The 11008-nt window shown below is 40.0% G+C and overlaps 1 protein-coding gene across 2 annotated transcripts in view; it reads left to right on the top strand.

The window, feature by feature from the left end:
- Positions 1-238: 238 nt before the first annotated feature.
- Positions 239-11008, top strand: part of LOC139140159 (uncharacterized) — a 70902-nt gene continuing 60132 nt past the window's right edge. Inside the window, exon 1 of one of the 2 annotated variants that reach the window (XM_070709218.1) lies at positions 239-1009. The gene's annotated coding sequence lies outside the window, so the exon portion shown is untranslated. Of the gene's footprint in view, positions 1010-3495; positions 3901-11008 lie in introns of those variants that run through there. The other variant, XM_070709219.1, reaches the window with a different exon arrangement.

Genomic DNA, 11008 nt, shown 5'->3' with positions numbered 1-11008 from the left:
GTTATCAACTTGTTTACGACTATCGATTGTTTTTTTATATTTAGCGACTCTGCAGGGGCCTAAGAACGTTTATTTCCGACATTAAAAGTACACTAATGACACCACACGACAGTCTGACTGGTTGAATACAGCGCGTTTGCTCTACAGGGTGCGATTGCTTGCATCGGCCGCAGGCTCTCCACTCCACCTCTCGGCTCCATGGTTACATCCATCCCGACGCACTCTGACGTCACGAGCGATCGTCGGGCCGTGCAATCTGCGCATGTCACGCCTCCTCTCACCTGAAGATCTGTTCCGCTTCAACGGTAATAAGTATTAAAGACCTTGATTGATTGGGGGATGAATCTAATACAAGAGGCACGCTGATTCATGTAACTCAATAGCGCTACTTGTCTGCAGAAATATTGTGCCAATGTATGCGGTGCCGAGGTGTTCTCGGCAGTTCCATTCGCAAACCAGTGTGGTAAAGTGTGGGCTGGCTGTCAGCTGTCTCCCTCAGCAGACGCAGACCAAAATCCTTGACGCCAACTTTCGATCTAGCCGATGCAGACTGCTCACTGTAACCACTACTTCAACTTCCAGACTTCTGACGGTCGAGTAATGAATCGCTTCTACGCGCGGGATTTTTTTTTTTCACTTTGAAAAGTATCCGGCGCTGCAAAAATATTGAACGTTAAAGAATACGTATGCAGGCCTACATGTGATGTCATAGGATTGGCTTGTGTGTGTGTCAATTGAGGTGAAGTTGGATGGTTTCCAAACCCTGGACCCTTGTAATCAAGCTCGGTTTTTTTTTTCACCCAGTCGCCACGCTTGTCAGTTCTCGCCGATTCAGTCTAGTTTGAATCAAACCAAGTGGGTTCTGATATTCAGTTCTTCAAATGCTGTGATTAGCATGCCGTGCATACGCAACGGCGACAGCTGAACGTCGAATCAGTACGGTCCGCTGATTTCGAAAATACCCAAGTGAGACGCACACAGACAGGCAGAATTTTCTGGCCGGATTTCGGTAAGTAGTTTTTCTGAACGGTTTTTAACAGAGTAGCGAAATGGATGCTTTTGTCTCTTTACTGAACTGTCAGCCTGTAATATGCGGTATTTTGTGATGTTACACCGACACTGTTCCACGTAGTAGGCCTACTATAAAAGAGTATTCGTATCGTCATACCGTTGCAACAGTACAACAATATTAGGCGTGTGCTGTCAACACTGTAGATGAGGTCAGTCCACAGACAATGCTATCAGTGTTAGTGAAGACTCCTCTTCACACCGAGTTTCGATGACACAGCAATAAACCATAGGCAGCGCCTATCATCGCATACAACGTTCCCCGAGTCGTTCAACGTTCCTATTATCTCCTAGGCCCGCATGTCATCTGCAGACTGCGATTTCCGCGTATTTACGCTGCATGCCACGCACTAGCCGACACTTTGTCGATAGAATTGCGGACGCCGGTTGCACGACGAGAGTTATGGACATGACAGCAACTCACAAACTTCCACGGCTGTTTAATCAATAGTCGGGCGTTTTCCATTTGAAGAAGATGCCACGATTCGTTGCAGACGTACAATGCCCGGTTTCACATCCGCGGCATATCGCGCACTTTTCACCCGGTGAGCGTCTGTGCAGCTGTGTGCATCCTATCGATTACGATCAAAACGTTTTACCTGAATTTTGCGCGCGTATTTGATGTAAATATCTTTTCGTCGGTGTTCCATCCTCATTTTCTTTTCAATCGTACGATTTCTCGATGTCTAGGAAAACATCTGAAACATGACGGGTGCATCATGTTTACAGAGAAGGGAACCTAGCGTGCTCATTAATTGCGACACAGCTCTGTGATTTCCTTTTGTCTTGCCATAATCGGAGTGGGATAAATCATGTTAACTTTCCATGTACAGATGATAGCAAAATAAGGTGTCGCCCCAGGCGGAGACCCTCACCACGCCCTCTGTTATTCTCTGATCATGACGTATTAGTGAATAATGTGTTTTACACGATGTTATTTCCCTCGTAACACAAAATAACAAAGGACGGATAGCCTTCCCGACCTGCGTTGTTTGCCCTCATGCTAATATTTCAATACAGAAACTCACTACTCAAATGGCCTATACAGTATGTAAACCCATCCAAAGAACGTACCTTACAATTATATATCCATATTTTTCTCACGAGACCCGGGAAACAGAAACCACGAGATGATAGGTACTTGGATTTGAAACGAGAACTAGAAGACCACGTGCGGTCAAGCATGAACTTGATAGTAGCCACCGATTCTGGTTGATCGAAGGGAGTCCCGAGATTTTGGCCTATAGCCGAGCCCTGGGCGGAGTCTGTCCTTGACAAAAAGAAAACACAGTTCTGCCTTATGGCGCGCTGTCCTGTGGGCAGAAAATTTATCAACACGTATTTTTAAAGGTCCCTGGGTGTTGCGATGATTTTACTCTGTATGTGCATGTGTTGGCAGCATCGTAACGTTGACAAGTGAATTCTGGTCCGTACTAGAAACCAAGCGTAAACAATAATAGTGTGTTTTATACGCGTACACGTCGTGTTGACAAGCTACTAGTAAGATAGTAGATGTATCAACATACCTTTGGGAGTAGAACAGAAAACCGCTATTGGCATTTAAAATAAGAATAGTGGTAAAATCATCAAAAGTTAAAGCTGCTTGCCCTTATGAGGTTACTGTATTGAGTATCGTCTATTATTCAGGAAATACACTAATTCTTCTACTGTTTAAAACATGTTAGAAAATAACGAGACTTTTTAGTATACAACAGAAAGACTGCCTTGACACTGCACACCACAGGTCACAACTAAGAGAGCCTATATGAGGAACAATGGTGTCATAAATTCACCAATTTCGGTCTTTTTTCATGAGGCGGAACTTTCATCGACTGCGAGAGTATGACTTCCATATCTCCCAGGGACACGCGTGTCGGCAGAGCAAGACCTGAATATTGAATGGCAATAAAACACGCTGAAAGCTATGGCGTGAACTTTGGTTTGCTATCAACACCGCTCAAACTTGTGAAGTGCGGGTCTGTAAACGGCAGGGCTTCTCTGATGATATCACGAGTTTGTATGAGTGTGTCTTCAACAATGGAGTGACGTACCTTCATTATAATGTGACATCATTCTTTTTTTTTTAAATTGCAAGCATGCAATGGGCAGAGGTACATTTCATGTTATGACGTCATGTCAATACGCCTGATAGTGCCTCGCGACTCCACCGAGAGAAATTAGTTTTTTATTGACTCGTTATTGATTGAACTTATATAGTGCCACCATGCATACGGAACTTTACCTCGAAACGCCTTTGAATTTAACGAATTCTGTCGAAAGTTGTGACTTCATAGTAGCGTTATGTCATTGCATTTTAGCAAATAATACAATGTGTCATTTGCAGTTACGTGTACACGGCTTTGTCGCTTCGTCACTGATTGGGTATGTCTCCCTTGCCCCGTCATTGCTATTTCGGTCTAGGGCTCGACGAATAGAATGGTACGTTGATGGCCGTATGCCCTGCGGGGGTTGTCAACATGAACAACCTCGGCACCCCATCATGGATGATGGTACACTATCTGGGGACCACTAAGGTCGCTAACCCTATAGTACAGTAGTATTGTGGATCCAGCTTTCATTCTGAGTAAAAGTTGAGAAATACCACGTGATTCCATAAAAATTTGCTCCGCGTTTCGGTTTGTACTGGTTGTGATTTCGCCTCACATCGAGGGTCCCACTGATGCTGTGAAAGGCACACGCCCATCCCATGGACGTATACCGCTCTGTGAGAAATATCAGTCGATTTTTGCAACTGACGATTTCATGAAAGGTGCAGTTTCCATTCTTCTTTTTGACTGATATAGTTGTAAAGGCAGAGTATCAAGCTTAAAGGTAAGACCGAACTGAACTTTAAGATTATTTGGTTACAATCCACGTCTCACTCACTATTTACTCGAACCATAGAGGGAAGACTATGCTCAAACACGCATCCGTAATATTGACACAAGCATAACCTCACCCACACAAACAGGGAGAGAGCACATCACACACACACAAATATATATGTGTGTGTGTGTACACAGTTGGGTAATATATATACATACATACATATATATATATATATATATATATATATATATATATATATATATATATATATATATATATATATATATATATATATATGAGAGAGTGTTGAGCTAAAATTCCTTTCACTTCTTCTGTCTGAAGACGGCAGGATGCATGAAACTTAAGTAACATATATTACTACTTTGTGCTTGAAGTAATTTGCATTATTATTTATAACGCTCTGCTTTAGCATCGAGCACTGTAATTTCCCACGAGGACATATATATATATATATATATATATATATATATATATATATATATATATATATATATATATATATATATATATATATATATATATATATATGGAAACGCAGGATAACTTCTGTTTCAACACCTTTGACTATGGCGAATCTAGTTTTCTTGATGTGTGTACAGCCATGTTTTAATTAAAGTGTACATATAGGAAACAAAGTACGGTAAAGGATGGGTCTACAAGAAATGCACTTGTTGGTTCAGACGATCAATAATCACAGCAGATGTTTTTCACGTGTTTCTTAACCTGTAGTCATGGCACTTGTGTGAAAATGACATATCTCGCCGGTGCCCGGGGGAAGAACTATATTTCAATCAAATAATATCTTCGCTAGTTTTGATATTTCGTTTTCCCTCTTAATTTTCAAATATTTTTTGTTTTTAAATGTCTGTCACTTTTGCTACGCGATAGCTTGGTAAACATTTGCACCATATCTTTACATCAAGTCGTTACAACAATTTACCGGCAGCTTTCTCTCTCTTTTCTAGTTCACAGGAATTAGGGACGTCAGTGTAGGCCTACCCAGCACGATAACGTGTTGTTAGCTTTAAAAAAATAAATTGGCTCGTCACGGCGTATTGTTGCCTCGCGTGCGTCCGAGCATTCATCCGCAAAAACAACAGAACGCCGGGCAATCAGAAGATGATAATTTTAGCTCGAAAATTACGATGAGGCAAAACGTGATCGAATGCAACTGCCATAATCCATCCGAGAAACTCATTGATTAGAACCGATGACCCCTCTTTATCTGCCATTTTTAGATAAAACAGAAAGAAATGCCTGTGTACAGAAATGCCTTGTAGATAAAATCTAACGGTCTCTAGCGCAGAAAATAAGGTACACTTCATTGTCCGGTTTCATTGCTTGCTTATTGAATAAAGAAGGATGTAGTCTTTTAGCTTGTTGTTCACGTTTTTTCAGCAATTTTCCCTCGTTGTTTGTTTCGTATAGCAATCGAGAAAAACACACTCTGTCGAAAGCCCCGCTGAACATGCAGTGTCGTCTGCTCTCACGCGACCCAATTATTGCGGAATAAAACGATAGGCACAGTAAGGCAACAGCCAACGGCGTTTAGGAAAACAGAATCTTCCGTGTCAGTTGGGAGCCAATTTTCACGACGGTCCGCGCATAGTTGTTCCAATCCCCGGATCCAAATCCAATTTCCACGCTCCGGTCGATAGGTCAGCGCCAGGCCTCAATTTAAATACCAGGTCGTTGACCTTAGTTTCATCTTTCCAAGAGCGGTAATCATCCTGTCAAAAATCAAATTACTTTAGATCGATTTCTTTCCTGATTCGCAAACTCAGAGGCGCATTGTTTACACAGGTCGATGGCAGTAACTTTTAACATCGACGCCACAGCTGTGCGACCTCGTCGTATCAAATGACTCATAGCAAAGATTATTATCGCAAAAGGTATCGATTTTTTTCGTAGATTATTTGCCCACGGATAAACGAGCTAAATCAGTGCAATTTGTACTTTCGTTTGAATTACACAATTTTAAACAGTATACTTAGATGCCTTTCTTCCCAACCGCGACCGAGCCGCTCCTTTTTCTGTCGAATTCAGAATGATTCGTAAAAATAGTGCGCACCATTGAAACGAAAGTTTTACAGTCTCAAAATTTACGTTTGGAGCAAAACGTGATCGAATTGTTGTCTCAAAATGACTCGACATAAGCTGTAGACCAGCAATTGCATGAATTGTCAGATTTTAGAGTTATGAACTCTGAGAAGTTCGCGTTCTTCCTAAGAGGGAAAATGTCACCTTTCATTTGAAAATTGTCCGAGTTACTCTGAGTGTACGCCATTATCATACATCAATATTTACTGTTGCGTATTATGTGTAACGGACAGGTTCATAGCAGAGCATTGCAGGTCACAGGATCATGTTGAGATGAAGAGCAGAAACTATTTCTCACATGCAAAAAATGCTTGCAATTCTATATAATATTAAAATGATGCTACTTTGCTCTCTTAGACAGATGGAAAAGAGATAGCCGAACGTGAACACCTATTTTGTTCAAAAAGTAGATCCCCATATTCGTCCTCATAGTTGGTATGGTTTTAATTATTCGTGTGCTTTCTTATTCAGAATGTTACACGCAATACTTTGTCAGCGAACATTTAGTGACAGTGTCATAGCGTTTTTTGACCCGCCATAAATAGAATAGGTTTGACCGTGCAAGTACACTGAAATCATGCGTGCATTGTCGTCACATCAGTGTCGGGGGGGGAGAGAGAGAGAGAGAGAGAGAGAGAGAGAGAGAGAGAGAGAGAGAGAGAGAGAGAGAGAGAGAGAGAGAGAGAGAGAGATACCGACAGAGACAGAGACAGACAGACAGACAGACAGACAGAGACAGACAGAGAGGGGGTAGTCAGGGGTTGGCCCATGTAGCTCGTCTCGTAGATTTACATGTATAGGGCATTTTGGGAAATTCCAACGACCCCTTATGAGAACATACTATATCTCTTGCGGAGTCGAGCTGTTTGTCTTTAGAAGCCATGTGCTCATTTCGGTTTCGCATACTCGAAGTCAAGCTATGCAGTGGCATAGATTGTCGTGGGTAGCGGCCACCTTTTGATTGTGATAATGACATGTACGACAACTATAATTCGATAACACGGTGTCAAGCAAGCTTTCTTAACGTGGACATGGCTATGTCATGGGAAGTGAGACGCACATTGATTAGTGTAGTTCACAGGTCACCTTCTCATCCTGCGAAAGAATGTGTGAATTGGGATACCCATCTTCCTTACAAATCATACAAAACTATAAATGTATGATATGTTTGACGTACGAGGTACTTGGCCAGTTCGATCACGTTAATATTAGGGGTTCTCATGATAGACATGTGAACACATACACCACGGTGTGAGAGGCATGGCATCTATGAATTGTTGTTAGGGACGATTCAGAATTTACTTCCAGGGGGGTGGAGGATTTTCAGGGGGGGACCACCCATTTTTCCCAAGAAAATTTAGGGGGGGGGCCAGACAAAAATACCACAATCTTTTAGGGGGGGCCAAGGAAAAAAAACATCAATTCAATATTTGCCCAGAATTTCTTTTCTCTACAAAAGAGAACCACAGACGCTACCTGGGTGACAGATAAACTCAACATGTTTAGTTAAACTCCTTTAGCTGCCAAATTCGGTAATATTCACAGTGGTTTGTTTTATGCATCTATAGCAGTATCTTGTTCTCCTCCCTGAAGCGTTATGAAATGTCCAGTATTTAGCATGTCAATACAAACCATACAGTGAACAGTCAGGGTTGTTTTTGTTGAAAAGAGATCTCAGATCAAGTCCAGACTAGAATTCATTTATCAACAATAACAATGGTCATTTATGTTCACACTGGTATGTTGCTAAATACAGCATTGGGTGTTCTATGTAGTGATAGAATAACAAACAAATGCTGATACACAGAGATGAACATTGAACAAATGCTAAAAATTACAGCAAATGTCTTTTTAAGGTTGGGTTTACCTTGTAGCTTGTAAAGCAGTTGAAAGTTGCATGATAAAGAAGTGTTAATTTATGCAAATGTATGCAAACCACCCGATTTCTTGGCTTCTTTTGCCTCCCAATTTCAAAATTTCGAAAGAATTTAACTCCACTCCGGCTGGGTCAAATTTTCTGAAATTTCACATTATGTTTTTTAAATGCTATATAACACAACAACTATCAATTGGTTTTGTTTACATTTTTAAAAAGAGGCATTTTGAATAAGAGGCATTTTAATTTTGCTGATCATGATTTTAATCAATTATTAGAGTGTCAGTCTTTAAACCCCTACAATTTTAAAATGAGGATGGATAATGCCAAATAAAATAGTTGTTTTTTCTACATATACTCTCCTTTCAAGCGAAATATTACATTTCAGAAAATACTGTCTAGATTTTGACTTAAATAAATTTTTATCATTAATACAAAAATTGAGGTTTTTTACCCCAAATATATACCCACTTCATCCTTTGAGTAAACTACTGCTACTGCTACTCTTCTTTTCTGCTCCTTTTTTCTATGTTTCATTCTCATCAATTTTACCCTTTCTAAATTTTTTAAATGTTCTACATAACTTTTTACAGTGCTTACATCTACTATAAACTTTTTGAAATAAATTTATGGCCGTCTCATCTTCAAGGTGCTTTTCAGCGAATAGTTTTTTAATGTTGAAAATAAAAATATTATGTATTACTGTCAAAAATATATGGTGAAAAATTTACAAAAGGGTTGATTTTCCAATAATCCTGTATGTGCATCCAGAAGATCATGTGGCACTGCGCCAATGCTATGGTGTCGGATTGTTGAAATATTGTGTACACAAGAATTTGCTGTAGTCCAAGAAGTGATCTCAGTGTGTATGAGGCTAGGAGAAATGTGGATAGGCTTACACATTGTGTATTGATGCTAATACTTATGTGTCCCATTCATTCTGATATGTATAATCAAAGATTTCACAGTGGCGGCTGGCAGAAAAGGCAAAAAAACAAATTAACATTTATTGTTTCGTGTCATCTGAAAACATGCGCATCATGACTATTTTAAAATTAAAGTTTGTTAAAAAAAATTTGAAATATGCATGCTCTGTCAATTTTGAAAAATACTGCTGACAAAATGTGAATTTTGACTTGCACAGGGTTGTCTGCATTTTAATATGAACATTGGATTGTGAATGGAATGAGCAGAATAAAATGTGAATTCATGTTTTGGATAAGGTGTTTTGTCCAAGAAATGTTCTAAAATATTCCTCAGCATTTTTGCTTTCAGTGGCAGCTACTTGGTTTTATGATAACCAAATTAGAAAAAAAGAGAAAATTAAAAACAAGTTGGCTTTCACCAATTTTAATTCCTAATGTTTAAAACTTTCACCGTGAGTCTGCAAATATTCAGCATCATCAAATGAAAATGTACCGGTATGCTGAACGTGTGCATGTACATGTACATGTCACTTTCCAGAAATATCTGGATATCTGCAAATGATGTACCATTAATATTCAAGATATATATCACTTTGCCAATTATCTGCTCCCTGATTTTCTGTTCACCATTTCTAACTGACATCTTTGCTTGTCTTTGGGTGCATCATATGTATCAGTGAGACATAACGCAAAAAGTATTCATATTTAGTAATTAACTTTTCTTTAGAAATTTACAACCAGATATGTTTATTGCTACCCTTTCCAAAAGTGTGCAACTTGCAGTCCCTGCAAATCATTCTTTTTATCGTCACATAACCCTGAAATGATTTGTTATATCATCGATTAATGTCCACTAGGCCCTACAGTTCCTGCAACTTGTTAGACTAGATATGTCTATAATGTACCGTATAAGCATGCATGTATATATTAGGGGGGGGGCATGGAAAAAAAACAGGAAAGATGAGGGGGGGCATAGATTTTTTCTATAATTTACTAGGGGGGGGGGCATGGAAAAAAATCACCGAGAAAATAGAAAATCCTCCACCCTCCCCCTGGAAGTAAATTCTGAATCGTCCCTTAACGGAAGATGAATATGACATAAACATCGTTCTTCATCTCCTCAAAAATGTTTCCGCTCCGTCTACATTTCATGTCAACTGATACCGCTGAGGGCATTGCCGTATCTTTGTGGCTCGGGAAAGGAGCTTCTCCAATATGCGTTCCGGAAAAAAAGACCCGCCAAATCTTGGCACATCCATGCAGGAATACAATTCATTCTAGCTACTGTCATCAATGAGATATTGATACATACGTTGGATTTCGCTGTTTGAACCACATAACCTTGCATGGTGCTTTAGATGTTTCTGAAAGTCGAGAGTTATGCGAAGACATGAAATCGTTTTCAGTCGGCGTCCGTGGCTGACTACACGCGCCGAGGGCCCTAATGATAGATCAAGCAAATGTTGGTTCACTGCACAGCGTATCGAGGATTGCTGTCGCCACAGTCGTGTTCGCTGGGTCAGATACATTTCAATTATTATGAATGAAAGGTATAGGAAACCTAAGAGATGTTCATCCTGCGTGGCTGAGTATTTTTTTTTATCGACGTCGATAAATCAAATCAGAAACTAACAGTCCTAGATTGTTTGTGAGTACGTGAATATTACTCGGCACGAAGAGGAGTACTAGTCTTGCATCAATCATTTTAAGAAGAACGCACCATGTATAATTGTAGAGGGGCCATTCGGACGAATCATCACTGTGATCGCACCCAAACTGACATAGCATCATCGGAGAGAGAATATAGGGGAGAAATTCAATTTCCGAGAACTCCTTGAAAGGAAGTCGCCTTCAAGGTAGACTTAGGATCAATAGAAAGCCGATTACATTTTTCTAATCAATTGATTGCTTGGGCGTAAATTTTGTTAAAAATTCGTCCCTAATGAGCGTAGTAAAAGTCGACGTTATCTGTAACTGGGACACAATGCGTAGTATACGCATGAATATAACACGCTTGAATATACTTGAATGTCACTCAGTACTAAGAAAAATGCACGGAGGCTGCTTTCATCGACCTTGACAAAGTACAGCCTGCCCTGTATGTCCCTTAAATCACTAAGGCGAGTTCACCCTGCCACGAAATATGTTAAAGCTATTCCTATACGGTGCATGCTATTTATTCTGTGTC

Source organism: Ptychodera flava, chromosome 9 (assembly GCF_041260155.1).
Source record: "Ptychodera flava strain L36383 chromosome 9, AS_Pfla_20210202, whole genome shotgun sequence".
Taxonomy (NCBI): Eukaryota; Metazoa; Hemichordata; class Enteropneusta; family Ptychoderidae; genus Ptychodera; species Ptychodera flava.
The sequence above is the reverse complement of the archived record's forward strand: the minus strand, read 5'-3'. Positions and strand labels throughout refer to the sequence as shown.